The 21771-nt window shown below is 44.9% G+C and overlaps 1 protein-coding gene across 5 annotated transcripts in view; it reads right to left on the bottom strand.

The window, feature by feature from the left end:
• The window catches only part of STAT3 (signal transducer and activator of transcription 3), a 1961792-nt gene that overhangs the window by 126815 nt on the left and 1813206 nt on the right, over nt 1–21771 (bottom strand). The gene's annotated exons all lie outside the window — the stretch shown is intronic.

Genomic DNA, 21771 nt, shown 5'->3' with positions numbered 1-21771 from the left:
CCTCTGCATTAGAATCCTCATAAGTAGGTATGGACAAATCCAGGTCATTACAAGAGTCAGAAGAGACAGAGTCCTGTTCAGAAGATTCATAATCAAGCTCAGGCCTAGGCCTCTTAGAAGGGGGGGTTGACTACCCCTGATTAGAGTAATTAAGTCTTCAGCCATTTTCATTATTTATTTTTTAGGCATAGGGGCCTGAACATGTGGCCTGGGCATCGTTTTTTTAGACACAGATCGAGATTTAGGCCTTAGCATTGAAGGTGGAGTCGGTTTAATATGCAAGTCTGTAGACCTGAATACACCCCCTCAGAAGTAGGTGCCTGCACAGCGGCTCTGGACCCATCCAAGGTAGAGACATCCATGGGTTCCATAGGTGAAGCATCTCGCGGCATACCGGTCTCAGTAGAGGCCTGCGAATCAGAAGTAGCAGGTATGAGGGGCTGCGAAAGCGCCTCACTGAGTACCGGCAAACTGGCGACTGGCTTAGGAGAAGCATCGTCGACAGTTTTGGACCTCAACGGTCTGTCTCTGTCTTTATCTTTGCATTTTTTTGGTATTCTGGTAGTCGGATGGCTAACCAATATCATTTCTGGATAATTAAACCGAAAACCAAAATATTTAGAGGCAAAAATGTACCGACGATGGATAGTGCGCTGATTAAATAAAGCACAAAACCGACAGCAAGGTACATCGTGGTCAGGGCCTAGGCAAAGAATACAGTACAAATGAAAATCTTTATGAGGTATTTGCTTCCCACAAGGAATGCAATTATTAACTTTTACTGACATCGGTAAGGAGCAAGAAAAAGTTTCTAGCGGGTACTTAGCTTTAAGTTGAAGACTTTGGTTCTGAAACTCGAAAATGAAAATTTCAGGAGTCGGCCGACTGGCACTTGCGAACTGCTTCTGCTTCGGGCACTGCACGGCAAGAAAGACTGAGGTAATGAAGTCGGCTGCATGTTTTATACCCCTGGCGACCTAACGTCATGGAAGAAGGGACAGCAACCGACGCAGGACCCAAGACTTTGTTAATCAGGCCGACTGAGGGCAACCTGCCAGCAGATTACCCAAATATAATAACTGCAACAGTGAAACACAAAGAACATCGGCAAACTTCTTGGCCATCAATGACCAATGGCAATAAATCTGAGTCTTTTCCTGCTGCAAGAAGTAAAAGAATGGGAGAAAAACACAGTCATGCAAGGTATGCACCATAACAGCAGACCTGTGAGATCACTGTAAAAGTAAATCATAGCTTCTGGGTTTACCCAGCCTCTGCTTCCAATTGATCAGGTAAGATTTTTTTTTCGTATACTTAGTATCTTTGCTGGTCATTGCTGCTCTTGTGTCACTTACACAAAGGCAGTGCTCCACAACAGCTATCTCTGTTGAGCTGCTAGAGGAATTCATTGGGAAGTATACCTGTGGCAGTCAAAAATGTGGTTGCCAGTCATATAAAAAACTGGGAAACATCCTAGGGAAAGGAGACAGGGCAGCCCCACTGTTAAGGTGACTAAGTAACTGATGTTATGAATAGTAACCCACACAATTGTGCTATCTTCTTTGGACAGGGTCACTGTATGAGAAATGGTAACATTTATAAACCCATGGAAGGTGGACAGTTACAAGACTCCCCACAGCACCACTTTACAAAAACGAGTGTATCCCAATTTGTAATGTTTGGTGAAGGTGTGGACAGTAACCCAAATGGCACCTTCAAAAATATATTTTACAAAAATATTTCTGAAATAAGCTGCTATTGTTGGTGTGGTCCTTACATAAAGTGCTCTAACAACTCCAAGTGGCAGCTTCTAAGACATATTTTTTGAACACCTTTATTGAATTATCACTTGTGACATAACCAGACTTGCATTTATATAAAAATAAACAAATATTATACATCACATATATTGTTCTAGACAATATAATCAAACCAGCATTACATAAATTGTTAAATTCCTGCCTTCTCTTAAACCTCATTCCTCCTGTAAAACTTTTTCTGCATGCATCGTTCCCACAATTTCCTTTTTTTCTATGCAATTTATTCCTATCCTTTTCTAAAGATCTCACTTCCTGCTCTTTTATCTCTGCTACAATATTCACTACTTCAAGTACTGTTGGTTTAGACTTTGATTTCCATTTTCTAACAACTGTTTTTTTTTTGGAGCCATCAGAATTAAACAAGGTATTAGGCAATTCAGATCTTGTATCCCAGCTCAAAAAACAGTATTACCCCTTGCTTCCACCTCCATCAGAGGTAATCTTTCAAGGACTGCTTCTCTTATAAAGACTCCACTAAGATAAGGTAATTGTCCAAGTATGGGTAAATCTGGGGGGCTTTTGTCTTGCAATAAACAACTACTAGAGTCAAACATTTCTGTAAAGACTCTAGGTACAGTAAAACAAGTCAAAGGGCAAGGATGCAAACTGGAAACGTTTTCCTCTTGCTGAAAACCTAAGCAGGTTTCTGTGACCTCTAGCACGGGGGAATACTAAAGTAGGCATTCTTCAGGTCCACAGTGATGGTCTTCTTCTTTCGGCTGTTCCCATTAGGGGTCGCCACAGCAGATCATTGGTTTCCATTTCCTGTCCTCTGCATCTTGCTCTGTCACACCAACCACCTGCATGTCCTCTCTCACCACAACCATAAACCTGATCTTAGGCCTTCCGCTTTTCCTCTTAGCTGGCAGCTTCATTCTTAACATCCTTTTCCCAATATAACCAGCATCCCTCCTCAGCACATGTCCAAACCAATGCAATCTCACCTCTCTGGCTTTGCCTCAAAACCGTCCAACCTGGGCTGACCCTCTAACATACTTATTCCTAATCCTGTCTACCCTCGTCACACCCAGTGCAAATCTTAACATCTTTAACTCTGTCACATCCAGCTCTGACTCCTGCCTTTTTGTCAATGCCACTGTCTCCAACCCATATAACATAGCTGGTCTCACTACCCTCTTGTAGGCTTTCCTTTTCACTCTTACTGGTACCCGTCTGTCACAAATCACTCCTGACACCCTTCTCCACCCATTCCACCCTGCCTGTACTCTCTTCTTCACCTCTCTTCCACACTCGTCATTATTCTGAACTGTTGATCCCAAGTATTTAAACTCATCCACCTTCGCCACCTCTACTCCCTGCATCCTCACCATTCCTCTATCCTCCCTCTCATTCACACACATATATTATGTCTTAGTCCTGCTGACCTTCATTCCTCTCCTCTCTAGACCGTATCTCCACCTCTCCAGGGTCTCCTCCACCTGTTCCCTACTCTCACTACATATCACAATGTCATCTGCAAACATCATAATCCACGGGGACTCCTGTCTGATCTCATCTGTCAACCTGTCCATCATCACTGCAAATAAGAAAGGGCTCAGAGCTGATCCTTGATGTAATCCCACCTCCACCTTAAATGCATCTGTCACTCCCACTGCAGATCTCACCACTGTCACACTACCCTTGTATATGTCCTGTACCACTCAGGTCCACAATGATGGTAAGGGCCTAAGGAGTGGTACCAGGCTTTTGAGAGTTAAAAATATGAATTTTGGTACTATGAGAAACATTTTTAGATATGACAGATCCCTGAAGTGTCTTCATGCATCTTCCTTTCTTGGAACTAGGAAGAGCATTTAAGTAGAACCCTTGTCCTTCTTTTCCAGCTGGGTTTCTTTCTATGGCACTGGTCCAACTGTTTCTTTGGGAAAGATGGAATGCCCCTGCATTCTTGAATTTTTTGAAATTGCAATTTGTAGACTTTTTGAAGAATGTTTAGTACCCACTGGTTTTGAGTAATGTTTAACTTTTTTGCAAAGGGTACAGAAGTATACATCTTTTTCCCAAATCTGTTGAGTGTTCCATACTTCCTATAGCTGTGATTTAGGGCTCTTGGATGGAGCCAAAGCTGCTCCCTTGCTGGAATCTAGGGACACCACAGCTGGATCAGCCAAAGGATTCTTATAAAGAAATGTATGGGAATCCTTGACCCTAAAGGAGTGAGGTTTCCTCACAGCAGGGGGAAGGAGTCTGCTCCACAGATGCATTCATAAATACATCCCCTAGGGCACTGGGCCACTTAGCAGTCCTTAACACTGAAAACAGTCTTCAATTTATGAAGGGCACCTCCAAAGAAGAAATCCTCTGGTGGAAAAACAGATAAAAGGATATCCTCACAGTGAATTATAAGATTCAACAGAAGGGATCCAGCTCATATAAACCAGCTCATTTTCCTCTGAATCATGGGTGCCAGAGTCTTCAGGTGGAGAATCTAACCCTTTTCTTTTTTGAAGGGTCCCCAAACAACTCTAGTAATTTCTAAATCTCGTCCTTTCAGTTTTATGAAAGGCATTAAAACTTCAGCTATTTGAATCAGTAGAAGCAAGAGAAGTGAAGTGGGTTGAAGCACTGTCTGATCTAGGTGGAAACAAGCTGACAGGCACCGGTGGTAATCAAGTGGCTAGTGCTGTCACCCTGCATGGAAATACAGCCAACAGTGGTTGACTGAAAGAATGACAGAAAGGGTCTGACTAAGTTACACTCCAATCTTGAAGAAATCTGTGAGAAAGCTTCTACTTCCTAGGGGCAGGTAGTAAACAGATGACATAAGCATCACAGTGGGAGAAGGGGATAACAAAGGCCTCTAAAAGTAGTTAGGCCTTTTTCATCTTCGGGAAGACCATCAATCAGATCTTCAGAGTTATCTGAAGAGGATCCTCCCTAAAGAAAGGGGACATTCAAAATGGTATACTTAAGCTTTGTGAGGGAGGACAGCATTGGTCATGCAACCCGTGCAGGCACAGGCTTGAGCTTTCTAGCTTAGCCATACTGTCTGAACAGCCAAAACTGTTAGCCAAACAGTAGCCCTACTCAGTAGAAGACTGGACAGGGTTTGATCAGCTCCTCCTTGAGCCCAGAATCAGGCAGTGCTAAATGCTTCTCCATCACTTGTCCCAACAAGGAACTCTGGGACCTACACTGGACTGATGACCCCACATAGAAATCCACTCTAGGATGCCTGACCAGGATCACACGTCTATCTTCTTGGATGCGTACTTGTAGAATGTATTAGACTTCTGGGGAATTTGGGAGGACAGTACCCGGGTGCTACTAGCCTGTATATATGACATACTTAACAATTAACTTGCCAGGCAGATGACCCAATGCTCCTCCTTTTCCCCCTAAATATTCTCTCAGACCTCACTGGTACCAGCCCAGGCCTCAGTACCCAATGACCCCCCCATTTGCTTCATTCTTGCTGGAACCAGTTGTGAATTTTGAGGGTGCCCTGTTGGCTTGGCTCATCTGTGCTTCCGGCTGGGGGGGGGGGGGGTTCTTAAGACCTACCCACTTCTCTTTCACCACCCACCACACTAAGTTTTTTATATCTGAAAGCAACTCCCTTTTTGGACCATGCCTCCCTTAGGGAGTGCATCAATAACAGTCCTCCCACTGGTGGGAAGTGCAGGGATGACTTAAGCTCTGCTAAACGAGAAGTGATAGAAAATCTATAGTTACAGCAAATGCACTGTAACTTTTATGTCTTTCAGAGGTCATATTTAGCATGACATGTTGACATGGGATGTTAAACCATAAGATGAAGGTGGGGGCTTACTTAATGAAATCCACAAATAGCTTGCCTTCAAAACCTCTCTCTAAAGATGCACCAAAAGACCAGACTAGAATGATAAATAAAGGTATAAATTATCCGGTGCAACAAATCACTTATCCTGGATGAATAAACCTCTGAAGCAAGCAGCAGAAGAAGCTACTGCTCTAACTGAATGAGTGCAGACAGAATCAAATAAACACTTCACCACTAATAAACACCACTGCTTGATACAGCTGTTTAACCAAGCAGACATGGTTGGTTTGCTATTAGGATTTCTCTGACATCCCTTACTGAAGAGGAAAATTTTCTGCTTAATCTTGCATATAAAGGCAGAATGAAACAGAAAGAAATGAAACGTGCCTAACAGCTTTCACATTTACTCTGTTAGACAGCTCCTTCTCTAATCTGTCCAGAAAAAAGTGGTGGAAGATGTATGGCTTGATTCAGTGTAGACTCTGACACCACCTTTAGTGAAAGCAAGGAAAAATGAAGTTATGTACTCACCATAACATTCCACCTGCGTTGTTCATTTTCATTCTTCAACATATGGGTTTGGATCTGATACTTAGATCCGACTCGGCCACTGTTTCACAGATCATGGATACTACAAGCTCCTGAGCTCCTCCCTTAACCATAATGCTGTAGTCCCCTCATTCTCCAGATCTTGCTTGCAGCTCCTTATTGTATGATGTAATGAAATTTTAGTTTTACTATGGAAAGTCACTATCTGGAGCTCAAATAGAAGGAACTTGGTTCCTATAATACTGTCCCACTGTTCCAGAAGACATAAAAAAGAAACAGGGTAGGCAGCTCAAGGGAGGGGAACTGAAGAAGAATGAAAACGGACAGCACAGATAAAACGTTATGGTGAGTACATAACTTCTTTATCTGATGTTATCAATTTTCATTCATTCCTCAGCATAAGGGACAGAGTCTTCAGCTACCTGAATCCTGGGTGGATTCTAAGGAAGGATATTCCTGGGTACTGCTGAGCCAAAGGCTACTCTTCTCCCCTCAAGACCAGATCCAATTTGCAATGAGTAATAAAGGTGTGAGAATTAGCCTGAGTTACAACTGCACAAATGTCGTCTAGGGAAGACTTGGATAAAAAGCTGATGAAGTTGCCATGGACTTGGTTGAATGGGCTCTTAAAGACTTTGACAAGACCAAACCAAACTTTATATAGATAAAGGAAATGCAACAGTCACCCATTTTGATAAAGTTACTTTTGAAACTGATGGAGTCAATCTGGTTTCTGAAAAGGATACAAAAAAAACTGATGTGATTTCCTAAATTTCTCCAATCTGTGTAGATAGAAACATAATTGTCTGCGAACATCTAATAACTGCAAAATGTATTCACCTTTCTTTGAAAAATTTGGAAAGAATACAGGGAGGTTAATAGTTTAATTAATGTTAGATCCTGGCATCACCTTAGGAAGAAAGGAAGGACTGGTTCTTAAGGATACCCTATCCTTATGAAAAATGAAATAGGGAGACTTAGAAGATAAAGCTTGAAGCTTTGAAACTCTTCCGGCTGATGTTATGGCTATCAGAAATATAGTTTTCCAAGTCAGATATCAGAATTCACATTTCGCATCCGGTTCACAGGGTCTCTGAGGTAGGGCCTGTAACATTAAATTCAGATCCCACTGTGGAGTAGGATCCTTGAAGGGTGGTTTGAGTAGAAAGGTTTCTTTTATAAATGTCTTACAAAGACGTTAAGAAGCCAATGTAAAATTATCAACTCAAATATGGAAAATGGAGATTGCAGCGAAAAGAACCTTAACCGCAGAGGGACTAATCCCTTCCTTAAAAACAGAAAGCAGGAATTCAAGAATTTTAGGTACTAGTGCTGAAAAGTGGTCCATGTCTTGCTGTTGTGACCAAAGGACAAATCTTTTCCATTTGCTCTGGTAATTTTCCTAATGGAAGTTTTGTGGAATGACAAAAGAATGTGGTGCACCGAGGAAGACAGCATGGGTTGTCTGGCTATCAACAGAATTAGAGAAACCATGCGGTCAACTTTATGCCAAAGATGTCCGGGTGAGTCATGTCCATCAGGTAAGACAGGAGGTCTGGAAGTGGATCCAGAATCCAAGGCAGGTATACTAGATGAAGCCAGAGGAAGGGAAACCAAATGTGTCAAGGCCAGTAAAGGGCAATGAGGATGACTTTGCACTTCAGTCGGGATACTTTCTATAGAACTTTGGGGATTAAGGGGTTTTGGGGGAAAACAGAGGAGACTTGGGGGCCAATCGTGAAGGAGAATGTCTCTCAGTGACTCCCCCTGAGGTGGGATTAGGGCAAAGAACCTGCTGCACTTGTTGTTCAGGGGGGAGATGCAAATAGGGCACAGCATGGCTGGCCCCACTGCCGGAACATCATTTCCACCACTTCTTTGTTGAGAGACCACTCATGAGGTAGTAGTATGAACCTGCTCAACTTGTCTGCCATCATGCTGGATTTCCCCGGTATGTGTATTGTTACCAGAAATCGATTTGAAGAGATCACCCATTGCCACACTCTCAGCTTCTCAACACAATGGGTAACATCTGGTTCCGCCTTGTGTGTTGATGTACCACACTACAGACGTATTGTCATTCTGAATTGCAATAGTTCTGGAAGAGAGTGTGTCTTGGAACACCTGCAACTCTAGGAGTATTGCTCTCATTTCCAGTACACTGATATGCAAGTTGGCCTCTTCGAGGGACTACATACCTTGAACAGCCTTCCCCAAGAAATGTCCCCCCCCTCGACCTGGGAAGTGTCAGTGGTCACTATGGCCTTGGGCTGAGGGAGGATGAATAGATGACCTTACAATATTTGATATGAGTGAATACATCATCAAAGGTACTTTTTGCAGACCTGAGTTATACTGATTTTGATCACTGGGTTGCTAATGACCATTGGCGAACTGTCATATGGTATCTTGCTAGTGGAACTAGAACTATTGTTGTGAACATCGATCCTAGGGTCTGTAATATCTGTTGGGCTGACAGGAATGAGTTTTGGATTACTCTCTTGACTTGAAAATTAATAGTTTGAACCCTAACAATTCTAACGACTGAGATGGCTGAAGCTGAGATTTGTTGTGGTTGATTGTAACACCTAGACTGGAACAAATCTGGAGTACAGTCTTATGCTGCTATGAGAAGACGCTTGGTCGAAGCAGTTACGAGCCAGTTTTCTAGATACGGAAACACACAGAATCTCTGCAGTCTCAAGTGAGCTGCTGCTACTACTGCCATTCATTTGGTGAACATCCTGGAGGCTGTGGTGAGAGCAAAGGGCAGCCCTCTGAATTGATAGTGGCTGGCTCCCAGCTGTAAGTGCAGATATCTTCTGGACTGCCTGTTCACTTTTATGTGATAGTACACATCCTGGATATCTACTGAGCACATCTAGTCATCCTTGTGTGGGAAGGGCAAAATGGACTGAACCGTGACCATCCAGAACTTGGTATGTGGAACTGACTTGTTCAGAATACTGAGATTCAAAACTGGTCTCCAGTTTCGTTTTCTTTGGCACTAAAAAGAATCTCAAGTAAGTTCCAGATCCTTTTTGGTCTGGGAGGACCTCTTGGATGACTCTTTTTCTAACAGCTTTTGTATTTGCAGAGCTGCTGTTTTCCTCTGAGTTGAGCATCGGGTTTTGTTTTGTAACAGAGGGGATAGAGAAAAAAGAATGATACAACCTCTGGAAATAATCCTATGCACCCAAGTATTTTTTGCAATGTCCAGCCAGGCTCTCTAGTGTAGGGATAAGCGACCACCAACCGTCTCCAGAGGTGGGCAATCAGGCCTCTTTCAGGCGCGCTGATACGATAGTTCAGAGAAAGAATCTCTGGACCCCTGGTTCTGCAGGGCTCCTCTGCCATGTGGATGGTGTCTCCCATTTGAGTTCCCCCTTCTGCCTGAACCACATTTTCTTACCACCTCAATGTTTCATGGAAAAGGTTCTTTGAGGTGTTGAAAAAGTTATGCCCACTGCAGACAGGGTCTTGCCATTTGCTCACACTTGGAGTGTGTGTCTTTCATCTTGGGGCTGAATAATGAACTTCCATCAAAAGGAGCACTGATGAAGGATGACTTGAAGGGCTCTGCAAAATCACACAGATGCATCCAGGCATGCCTCCTGATGGAAATGCCTGAACCTGCTGCTTTTGAAGTTCCTTCAGCTACATGTGAAATGAGCCTAATCGATGAGTTTGAAATAGATTGAAGAGTTGCCAACTGTGAAGCAACAGAAGACTCTGCCTCAAAAGTACTAGTCCCTGAGAAAGATTCTGAAAGTTCCTTGATCAGATCCCTCTAATCTGGTGAAGTGTGTCAAGTAATTCAGAGACCTGAGTGCAAAAGTCGCCAAGGCATGCACACACTTCCCAAATCTGTCCAGAGCCCTAGACTTCATGTTAGGGGGATGAACAGAGGAACTCTGTTCTGCGAGTTCTTTCCTGGTACTGCTACCATGACCATAGTATTCATTGGTACGCCTTACTTCCAGAATTCCCTTTCCTTCAATGGTGCCAGGATCCTATCTGGTCTCTTGGGGATTGGCTCAACAAAATCAGGTTCCTTCCCTTCCAGCTGAGAGATCAAATCAATGAGCTCATCAGCAGGTGGAGTCACCCAGGAAGTAGATGAGCCAGTAACAAATGCCTCCAAGAATACCAATTCCTCTTGAGAAGGGTTATCAGTAGACCAACCACCCCTTTGTTTTAGGATCTCTAGAATGTTTCTGAATGAGACATCATCAGGTGGTGATCTTGGGGACCCTACTCCTTCATCGAAATCGGTACCCTCTGTGATGTACTCCTGGGGGAGTCCAAGTGCCTCCTCTTGCACTTTGTCTTCCTAGGGACCTCTTTGGTGGGATGTTCCAGAGAAGTATTGGAAGAAAAAATTATTCCCTGTGGGGTAACCTGGAGACTTTGGGTGGACTGTACCTGTGGAGTAGAATGTTGACTCTCACAACAAAATGACATCTGAGATCCAGAGGGAAGATCTAAGGGGGTGGGGGGAGTCATCTGACCTCTAGAAGAGAATACTCTCTACTACCACAAAGGCATGCTTCTGGATGGAAGGCTCCCTACAAACCTGAGGCAGGAACTGGAACCTATGCTGAGGCTCCAAGGGGCAGAGAGAGCTCTGACAACTTCAGAGTCGACCCCAACCCCTCGGATCCGACAATGAAATTTTGAGTCCAAGAGTCATCTGGCTCCAACACGCTTGAAGCCAGAGCACTCAGAGAAGACACTGGATCCAACAACAGAGGCATCTTCGGATCTGAAACAGATGGCACAGGGAGCCTCGAATCCAAGGGTTCTGAAACTGAGGGATGGATCGGAGAAGGAGCCAGAACTGTTGGGGTTGTACTAGTGAAGGTCTCTGGACCTGTAGGGGTAGCAGCCAGGAGAACTCCCATCTGAATTTGTGTCCGGATAAACATCCTCATTATTTTGTCCACATTGGCTTCTGTGAGACGTCTGGATGAATGGGAAGAGGGGCATGGAAAGTGAACGACATCTTTCCAGGAAGGGGATGGCAGCAGAGAGGGCACTGGATCCAGGGAAGATGCGTACCTAAGTCCTAGGTAACTGTTTAGACTCAAGATGAGTTGTATCCAAAGATAAAGATCTGGTGTCTAAAGAAGTCACATCTAAAGGCTTGTGTTTAGGAGCCAAAGTTTTTCAGGTCTTCTTGTGCAGCTCCGAAGTTGGATCCAAAGAGGATTGAGAGGAGCTGGGTTGCTCGGAAAGTCTCTTTCTGGCTTCCTTTCTCTCAGATTTGGAGGGCTGAGCTCCAACAAGTGATTTTTCCAAAGACAGACGGGAGAAGCCCCTTGAGAATTAATTTATTTTTTTCGGTCTATCAATGCTCTAGGGTTCAAGGCCTTAGAGACAGAGCATAAAGACTGCAAACGCTCAGGTCCCAAACAATAAACATAGAGGTCATGGCATCAGATAACGGAATTTTATGCTTGCATTTACTACATTTCTTAAACCCAGATGGTTTATTTGCCATTTTATCACATCAAACAACCTGTAGAAACAATCTCACTTTTATATGGCAATAGAAAGAGGAAAGTTAAAGCAAATAGGTTGAAAAAATAGAAATAAACTACCCTTTTTTTGTATTATTTTTTTACAGAAAGGAGGGAAAGTGAGTACCAACAATGGTATTTAAGAAATTACCAACAAGCAGTAAAAAGAAGTTATGTACTCACCATAACATTACATCTGAGTAGGTAACTTCATTTGTCAGCAACCTGTGGGTATCGGATCCGACCTGGATCCGAGCCGGCAGCTTTCCAAGCTAAAGATCCAAGCTCTCAGCTCCTCCCCCTTACCCATAATACCCTGCTACCTCCCTCCAGTTCTCAGATCGAGTTTGCCAATTTATCAAGCAACAACAGCCAAACATACTCGAAAAGAGAAACGCTAACCTGATGCGTAACAGAAGGATGACATTCTGTCATGACTATGACCACGAAACAGGTTAGGGGGAAGGAGGGGGGTTGGTTGCTGACAAAGGAAGTTACCTACTCAGATGGAACGTTATGGTGCGTACATAACTTTTTTATCTGAAGTAGTTAACTTCATTTGATCAGCAACCTGTGGGACAGAGTCCCCAGCTACCAAAAAACCTGGGAGGTCCTCAAGGAAGAATACTCCGGAGCACTGCGGAGCCAAAGGCTGCCCTCCCTCTGGATATCAGATCCAGCTTGTAGTGTGAAATGAAGGTATGAGAAGAGGCCCAAGTAGCCGCTGAACGGATGCCATCTAAGGGAACTCTTGACCAAACTGCTGCACAGGTAGCCATAGAATGGGCAGAGTGAGCATGAACCCCCAAGGGTTCTGGCCGACTGGAAGCTTTATACGCATGTAAGATGCAGTGGGATATCCATCTAGCTAAGGTAGCTTTCGTAACTGGTTTGCCTAAGGACGGCTTAACGAAGGAAATGAAAAGTTGCTCTGATTTGCGAGAAGCAGCCGTCCTGTGCAAATAAAATCGCAACTGTCTATGCACATCTAACAAGTGCAGTCTGTATTCCCCTTTGTTTTGAAAGTTGGGGAAGAAAACAAGCAAATTGAAGGCTTGATTGATATTGGCCTCGGAGGCCACTTTAGGCAAGAATGAAGGATTAGTCCTGAGAGATACTCTGTCCTTATGGAAGACGAGATACAGGGGTTTTGTACAAAGGGCTTGAAGTTCAGATACCCTTCTAGCTGAAGTAATTGCAATCAAGAAGGCAGTTTTCCAAGATAAGAATTTTAAGTCAACAGAAGCTGCAGGTTCAAAAGGTGGGCCAGTTAGAGCCTGAAGAACTAAATTAAGTCCCATGGAGCAGGAGGAACCGCATTCCTGACAGGAGGTCTTAACAGAAAAGTGCCTTTCAAGAAGGTTTTGCATATCTTAGAGGAAGCCAAGGGTCCAAGGTTGTCCCCAATGTGGAAATGAGAAATAGCCGCCATCATAACCTTCACAGTAGAAGAACTGGCCCCTTGATGAAAAATGTGGGACAGAAATTCAAGAACTGCTGGAATAGGAGCCGTAAAAGGATCCAAATCCCTATGTTTGTCCCAGATGGGACAACGCTTCCATTTACTCTTGTAGATCTTCCTGGTAGAGGGCTTGTGTGCCGCTACCAGGATAGATTTTATGGGAGACGAGATACCGGGAGTCCTAGCCACCAATGGAACTGGATCAACCAAGCCGTGAGCTTGAAGTCTTCCAGATTCAGAGATTGCAATCCCGAAGGATGAAAAATCAGATCCGGAATGGGATCTAAGACCCAAGGAAGAGCTATGATGTGAGACCGCAGATACGGGAACCAGATCTGACGAGGCCAGAATGGGGCTATGAGGATTATTTTGCTCCCCAAACGACGTGCTTTCTGCAGAAATTTCGTCATTAGCGGGAGAGGAGGATAAGCATAAAGAAGACCGGGTGGCCAAGCATAAACTAGAGCGTCTCTGGGGCTCTCCCCCGGTGGGGGAATTAGAGCGAAAAATTTGCCGCACTTTGCATTTGACGGATTCGCGAAGAGATCCCAGCAAGGCTGACCCCATCTGAGGAAGATCTGTTTTGCTACTAAGGGGTTCAGAGACGACTCGTAAGGTGTAAGGATAGAACGACTCAGCTTGTCCGCTAGAATGTTGGATCGACCCGGAATGTGCGTTGCTATCAGAAAATGGTTGGTGGAAATCACCCATTCCCAAACTCTCATGGCCTCTCGACAAAGAGGGTAAGACCTGGTTCCTCCCTGTTTGTTGATATACCAGACCACCGCCATGTTGTCTGTCTGGATTGCAATAGTCCCTGCAGGAAGAAGGTCCTGAAGGGCTTGCAACGCTAAAAGCACTGCCCTCATCTCCAGAACACTAATATGCAGAATGGTCTCTATAGGGGTCCACGTGCCTTGGATGGTTCTGCCCATGCAATGACCCCCCCCACCCGAGGCGAGAAGCGTCCGTGGTCACCGTGGCTTGGGGTTGAGGCATGACGGTCTCCCTTCCTGAAGCTCTCGGGAATGAAGCCACCAAAGGAGGGAGTCCCTGCAAACCCTGCTTAGGGGAATCAGTTAAGCCAATGGATGTAGGAGGAGGGACGATTGGACCTGAAAGGTCCATTGAAGGCCTCTCATGTGCAGACGGGCAAGAGGTGAAAGGCTGATGGTTGCCACCATGGATCCTAGGGCTCTCAGGACTAATTCCGCGGGTGGGGCTGGGGACTGTAGAAACGCTATTACATGAAGTGACAAGGTGCGTAGCCTGTCCGCTGTCAGAAAGGCCTTGGACTGAAGTGTGTCTATCCTGGCCCCTATGAAATCTAGAACCTGAACAGGATGAAGAGACGACTTCCTGAAATTTATGGTAATGCCTAGGTGATGGGCCAAGAGTAAAGAATAATCCCTGGCAAAACAGAGTAGATGCCTGGTGGGGGCGGTGAGGAGCCAGTCGTCCAGGTACGGAAAGACCTGAATTCCCTGAAGTCTCAGTTGGGCCGCCACAACTGCCATGACCTTGGTGAACACCCTGGGAACTGTGGTGAGGCCGAACAGGAGGACCCTGAACTGATAATGACTGGCCCCCAGCCGAAAGCGGAGAAACCTCCTGGATCGCCTGTCCATGAGAATGTGGTAGTACGCATCCTTGAAGTCTATGGAGCACATCCAGTCGTTCTCCTGCAGAAGGGAGAGAATACATTGTAGAGTGACCATCCGGAATTTCTCTTTGGCAATGAACAGGTTCAAAGTTGACAGGTCGAGAATTGGCCTCAAGTCTCTCATCTTTTTTGGCACCAAAAAGAGCCTGGAGTAATTGCCCGACCTGGACTGCTCTGGGGAGACGTGCTGGATGGCCCTTTTTTCTAGTAATTTCTTTATTTCTGAAGCCGCAGCCTCCCTCTGATTGGGTGGGACATCAGGGAGGCGCTTCCCTAGCGGGGAAGATTCATGAAGGGGATAGAGTAACCCCTGGATATTATTCGGAGCACCCAGCGATCTGTAGTAATGGACTCCCAACTTGCTAGATGCTCCAAAAAACGCCCCCCAACTGCCTCCAGAGAGGGGCAGTCGGGCAACCCCCTCAGGGCTGCTGCGCGGGTGGGTCAGAGAAGGGTTCTCTCGACACGAAATTCTTCGGCCCCCCTCTGTCTCTGGGCGGCGCCCACCTTGTCCTCCCCTGCCTCTGAAGGACGAAGGGACCGGAGTGGGACGGGACTGCTGAGACTTCCAGAACCACATCTTCTTTTGTCTTCTCTGGTTCCTTGAGAAGGACCTTTGAGGAGCTGAGAAGCGGATTCTGACGGCAGACAGCATCTTCCTGTCTTTTTCGCACTGGAGTAGCGTGTCGCGGACGGTTTTGCTGAACAGCGTAGAACCGTCAAAGGGAGCGTTTGCAAAGGACGCCTTGAAGGGTTCCACAAAGTCACAAAGATGGAGCCAGGTGTGGCGCCGCAAGGAGACCCCTGCTCCACTGGCTCTAGCCGCCCCTTCCGTGGCGTGGATGAGAAGCCGCACAGAAGTGTTAGATATCGACTTTAGAGTGGCCATGCGAGCTGAGAAGGTTTGTTTGTCCTCGGCCGCCATGGACTCTGGGGGAGACTCAGCGAACTCTTTTATCAGATCCCGCTGAAGCCTAATGATGTGTGTCAAGTAATTCAGCGCCCTTATGGAAAAGGTGGCTGAAGCAAACATCCGCTTTCCAATGCGGTCCATCGTCCGAGACTCCTTATCAGGAGGATGGACCGAGGAACTTTCTTGTGCCAGTTCCTTCTTGGTGGCAGCCGCCACCACCATGGCATCTACTGGGGAACCTTTATTCCACACCGGCTTGTCTGAGAGGGGACTAAGGACTTTATCCGGTCTCTTAGGGATTGGCTCCGCAGTGTCCGGCTCCTTCCAAGCCCTTTTAGTAATCAGGTCTACCAGGGGGTCGGCTGGGGGACACACCCAAGAGGTAGACGGGCCTGCGTCAAACGCCTCCAGAAACACAGACTCATGTGAGGAAGGTTTCTGGGCTGACCACCCCCCTCTAATGCGCAGCATCTCCATAATGTCTCCAAAGGAGACGTCCTCGGGGAGTGACCTGGGGGAACCTTCCCCTTCCTCTAAGTCCGTGTCCTCCATGAGGGACTCGGGGGAGTCCAAGTGCCTCCTCTTACACTTTCGTTTGTGAGGGACCTCCTCGGTGGGACTGTCCGAGGAGGGCTCACCAACGGGGTCATGTTCCTCTGTGGGAACTAACTGGGGTGCAGACGCAGGCTGTCCCTGGGGCCGGACGATGGAAGACAGGCCCATATGCGAGGGAATGAAGGGTGGATCCATAGCACGGAGAGGGAACTTCGAACTCCTCGACAGCACCCTCTCCACCACGTCGAAGGCCGAAGGTGAACCACTCTCCCTGGGCTCCGAGAGTAGTCCCCTCAGCTCCGATGTGAGGATCGGCACCGGAGCTGATGCGATCGGACCCGAAAGAGAAGTGTGCTCCGACAGCAATGGAGCCAAAGACACACTCACCCCTGCAGATCCGAAGCTCGGCTCTCGGCCCAGAGAGCTCAGGTCTGAAAGATGACCCGATAAACTCGAGGATAAGGCTGGCGTTGAAGTAGCAACTACTATTGGTGCCGACTCCCCGGCTCCGAGACGACTCAGATCCGACGGCTCCGAAACCCGACAGTGGATCGGAGAAGGAGCGATGGGTGCAAAGAAAGGGGCCGAGCTCCCCCCCAGGGGGTAGAGGCAGGAGTACTCTCATCTGCATCTTGGCCTGCAGGAATCGACGTATCATCCGGTCCATATCTGCGTCGGAAAGACTCCTAGTAGACCTAGAAGAAGTTGCAGAGGCAGGCCGGGAAGGCCGCCTAGACGACCTCGAAGGTGACCGGGACTCCTCCTCCAGCTCCGGAGAGAAGCGTGGGGAATGAAGCCGAGAGGGAGAAGACCTGGAAACCCTCACGGGGGAACAAATCAGTTTAGCCGGCGGGGCTGAAGGGGCTGATTCGGCCCACCGCTTGTGACTCTTGTGCCCATCTCTCTCTTTTTCCCTTCTCTATGCCTCTTCTCTTTCTTAGAAGAGTCCCCCTCTCCCTGGGAAACAGCGGGAGGTTGAGTCCCAGCCAGGGAAGGGGGAGCTGAAGGCTGGACAGTCGCAACCGCGACTGGCGCCACTGAGGGAGAGGAGGAAGAAGAATCCGTGGGCAAGAGTCCCACCAAGATTAGCTTGTTCCTCCTGTCCCTCAGAGCCTGGGGGTTAAAGGCCGCGCAAATCTGGCAGCCCGATGTTAAGTGGGCTACCCCCAGGCAGAGAACGCACTGAGTGTGGCCATCCGCTGGGGACAGCTTATGACCACACTCAGCGCTTTTTGAAAAAATGGCCTTAGGGCCCTCGGCCATAACACTCAAGCACACACCCTAACACACACACAGTAAGGGGAAGGGAAAACACTAAATTACCACTAAAAAGAATCAAAAAATAATTTAACATAACTAAGGGTCAACAACACACACTCACACACAAAAAGCGCTATAAATTTAGCAGAAAATCTCCCAAATTCCTCTCACCTAAAACGCCAAGAGCTCGTCCCTTATGCTTCAAGAAGCCGTGGCAAATGAGATCTGGGGACTGGAAGGAGGTAGCAGGGTATTACGGGTAAGGGGAGGAGCTGAGAACTCAGATCTTTAGCTTGGAAAGCTGCCGGCTCGGATTCAGGATTCAGGTCGGATCCGATACCCAAAGGTTGCTGATCAAATGAAGTTAACTACTTCAGATTGGAAGAATACCAACAATGGCAATGAAAATCTACCAACGGTAAGAAGAAAGGTATAATATTACTACTACTAGATAAAGTGAGGATAACGATGAAAACTTGTGGTAATAGGAAGAAAGTAAGTTCCTTAAACTCCTGCCCGAGAGCTGCAGCTACCACGTCTGTACACAATGGCAGCAAACGAGATCTGGAAAATGAGGGGGGCTACAGCACTATGGGTAAGGGAGGATTTTGAGAGCTTGTAGTATATCCACAAGCTGAGAAACAGTGGCTGAGACAGATCCGAGAATCGGATCCAAACCCATATGTTGAGGAATGAATGAAAATTGACAACATCAGATCCCCTAATTTGTGAATGACCAGAAAAAAGATTCTTCCCATAAATGATCTTCACTAAGCCACCAAGATCAAGGTACTTCATGAAACCCACACGAACTCCAAAGTCAATGGCTGAAATAAAGATGCGTCAAACATCCTAACAGTAAATTCAAATCCCAAAATGGTAATGTGAGATTTCAAATTAATTAAACCCCCAAAATATTTTGAAAACATCTGATTTGTTGTTCAGCAGGTGATGGAAAGTTGAAAACTAAACTTTGGCTGACAAAGGAATACCACAACTTCGTATCTAAAGAAGACAACTGGTAATCAAAAATAACATCAGAATGACAAGAAAAGGAGTCCTGCACAGACTGTGAACTCCACTTAGCGGATTAAGATACCTTGTTAGAATTTGTTCTTGTCACTAAGAGAACTTATGACACTTGCACTGATGTCCTAAATCTGGCTACTGCAAAGTCTTCAGAAGCCAAGCATGCAGATTCAAAATTCATGGCCTGGAGTGATACAGGGTGCAATTCATAAAAAGACTCCAGCAAAGAGTATGAAGAATTTGGGGGACCTAAGATAGCTACCGGGGAAAGCACCAAATCTGTCTTGGCCATAGGGGTACTGATAACCTCATAAATGTTATAAGATGTGAAGTGATCTGTTGTGAGATCCTTACAGGACAGGACCCACAACAGCAAACTGGCCAGGAAGGGAAGACTCAGATACTCACAGATCTGAGATGAATGAAAAGAGGTATGAGACACAGAAGATACATGAAGTAGATGACAGATCAAAGGGTAATAATATCTTTTTTACAGGTGATTATTTAATAAACTTGCATCCAAAAATCCAAAACAAAGACTACTGTTTAACAACTAATTATAAAACATTTTTTCTCAGAATGCAATTAACCCAATACCTACAGATGCTAACAATTTTTTGATATTAACCATACTAAGTACAAAAACTATCCTTGAATAAACAAAATCATATTAAATTAATAATTTCCTATTTCCCAGCTCTCTGACGCATTTGTTGGCTATCCCCCTGATGAGATTTACTTATTTTTGATTACCAGGAAAGTACGACTCAGCAAAGCCCCTTTTTCAATAGATGTCCAGGAAGCAAAGCTCCACATTACATATATTTCATTACATAAATTTATACAGATAGCACGAATTAACAGTAAAATCATATAATTTTACACTGATGTACATTTTAATAGGTAATCACCATATTATGCACACTGTATCATTCATTCAGTGTGTTAAAATGCACACATTTCTGTAGAACATTCAGCATTACTTAACAGTAGGAGTGTGTGTATATATTCCTCCATGTATATACATATCTATGCTTGCATTTTAATTGTAGTACACAGATGACTAACTAGGAATATGCATACTTCATCCAAACAATTAAAACTCACTTGTCTACTTAAACTAGACAAGTCCAAAAAAGCATGTTCCCAATTCTCAATTTCACCACATGTACACCTAAATTGTCTGTTTTGTGTATAAAATACTTGTGCAGGCACTGCCAGGCAAAAAGTCTGAATTTCCTTGATTTGGCAACATATCTAGGTAGGATACTCCTACACTTTCCTATTGCAGGTTAAAAAAATCCTCTTCCAGTCCCTCTTTAGCTTCTCAGATTATTCTTTGCTTTCGTCTTAATTTATTTTCTACAATGTAGTAACTTTTCTGTGCTAGCTAAATCTGCTCTTGACTCTATCAAAAACTTCACTATACCTGATGTTTCTAAAATCCTTTAAATTTTTGTCATCATCTACAAAACCTCAGCTTGTAGACCAGAAACATCAACTTGTCATTATATTGGACTGCAATCTTCTTTGTTTCACCTCATGAAATGTGTGTGTCCTTTACCCTATGTTGATCCCAGTATAAGTGTTCTACATTTCTTTTCTTTCAGTCTGGTGTTATTCTAACATTCCTCCCTTGCCTTAGTGCCAAGCCTATTGGGAGAATCTCTTGCTTTCATCCCATTTAGATCCTTTTCCAACATGTTTTCCCCAGTTAGCTCATATTTTCAACAAATACATCTTATGGTAATTTATTGTATAGGGTCATAAACACAAGCTTGCTGTACTCTTGGGGCCATCTTCTTCCACGTAGCTTTAAATTTCACACACTGCATCAGGTATAACCATTACTATCTGCATGGCCTTATACTGGTCTTGCAGCTTTGGATGACTTATTTCCCCCTAACTCAACAGGTATTACTAATTTGTCCCATGCATTTCTTACATGTAAACCCTCCCATGTAAATTCCTGCATTATTACCATTATGAACTTGTCTTTGGAATTAGAAAAAACTGACTTGAATAAAAAAGATCCAAAGGAACCAAAAACATCTTAGCATGTACTTTCTGGCCCAGGTCCACCACCATAAAATTCTACTGTTTAAATTAAATTTATTGAAAATGATTAGTTTTACATCCCCATGACTATCTGAAAACAATACAGAAATTAGTCAAGAAGACCCCTAGATACCTTATTTTTCTATCCCTACTAGTAAATATAACCTTGCACTACAGAAAGGGAGTTTGAGCAGGATAGCAACTGAGTACTAATGCTTTACAGTTTTTGCTTTATTCATTTTACAACCTGACGGGTACTGAAATTCTTTCAGCTTCTGGAACAACAGTGGGACATCCTGCTCTGTTTAGTTACATTAAGTACCACCTTATGCAAACAGACCCATTTTGATCTGATGACCTGACCAGATCATAGGAGGCTACTAAGTTAACAGCCCTACAACCTTTTTAAGCTTAGCCATTAATGCCCAAATTTTCCAAATTATCAATGCTCACTGGCTAGAATGTAATTTCCCATCCACTGGTCCAACCTGCATCTGAATAGGCTTAAAGAAGAGCTTTGTTTCAGATGAATAGGGAGTTTGTTCCAGAGAAGGGGCAATCTCTGAGACACATACCTGTCCCTCCTACATGCTTTGTTTATGTCGGTTTAGATCATTAGATGGGGTAATTCTAATGCTGTTTGTTTTGTGAATGTGGTGCAGATCCATCGGTACTGGACTGGAGAATGCCTTGCAGGTTAGGCATAGATCACTCCTCAGTAGTCTGTAGGAGACAGAGTAAAGAGGCAAAACTTTGAGATGGTCTGCAGAGGACACATTATTTACAACTTGTATTTTTTTAATGAGGAACCTTGGTGGCCACTCTAGCTGTTGTAAATGCCTGGTCACATACACGCCAAAGGGTGTAATGCAGTAGATTATTGGTTTAATGAGGGCTGAGTATAGTAGAGATCTGGCTGCCATGCCCTTATTTGTAGGTTCTGCTACATAGAAGGAGTTTCTCACTATCATGGACACATGGTGATCAAAGTTCAGGTTGCTGTCAATCTGAGTTTCCGAGTCCCTTACCGCTGGGTCTACTCTTATGGGAGTGTTATCAATGTTGTAATTTGCAGGGGTGGTTGTCTTCCCAAAGGGTATAATTATGCATTTTTGCATAGACTTTCAGGCCATGGTTCTGGCACCAGTTACTTGTCTGTGTCAAACCCTCCTGGAGA

This window comes from Protopterus annectens, chromosome 13.part0, assembly GCF_019279795.1.
Source record: "Protopterus annectens isolate FY-2018-M chromosome 13.part0, PAN1.0, whole genome shotgun sequence".
NCBI classification, from domain to species: domain Eukaryota; kingdom Metazoa; phylum Chordata; order Ceratodontiformes; family Protopteridae; genus Protopterus; species Protopterus annectens.
The sequence above is the reverse complement of the archived record's forward strand: the minus strand, read 5'-3'. Positions and strand labels throughout refer to the sequence as shown.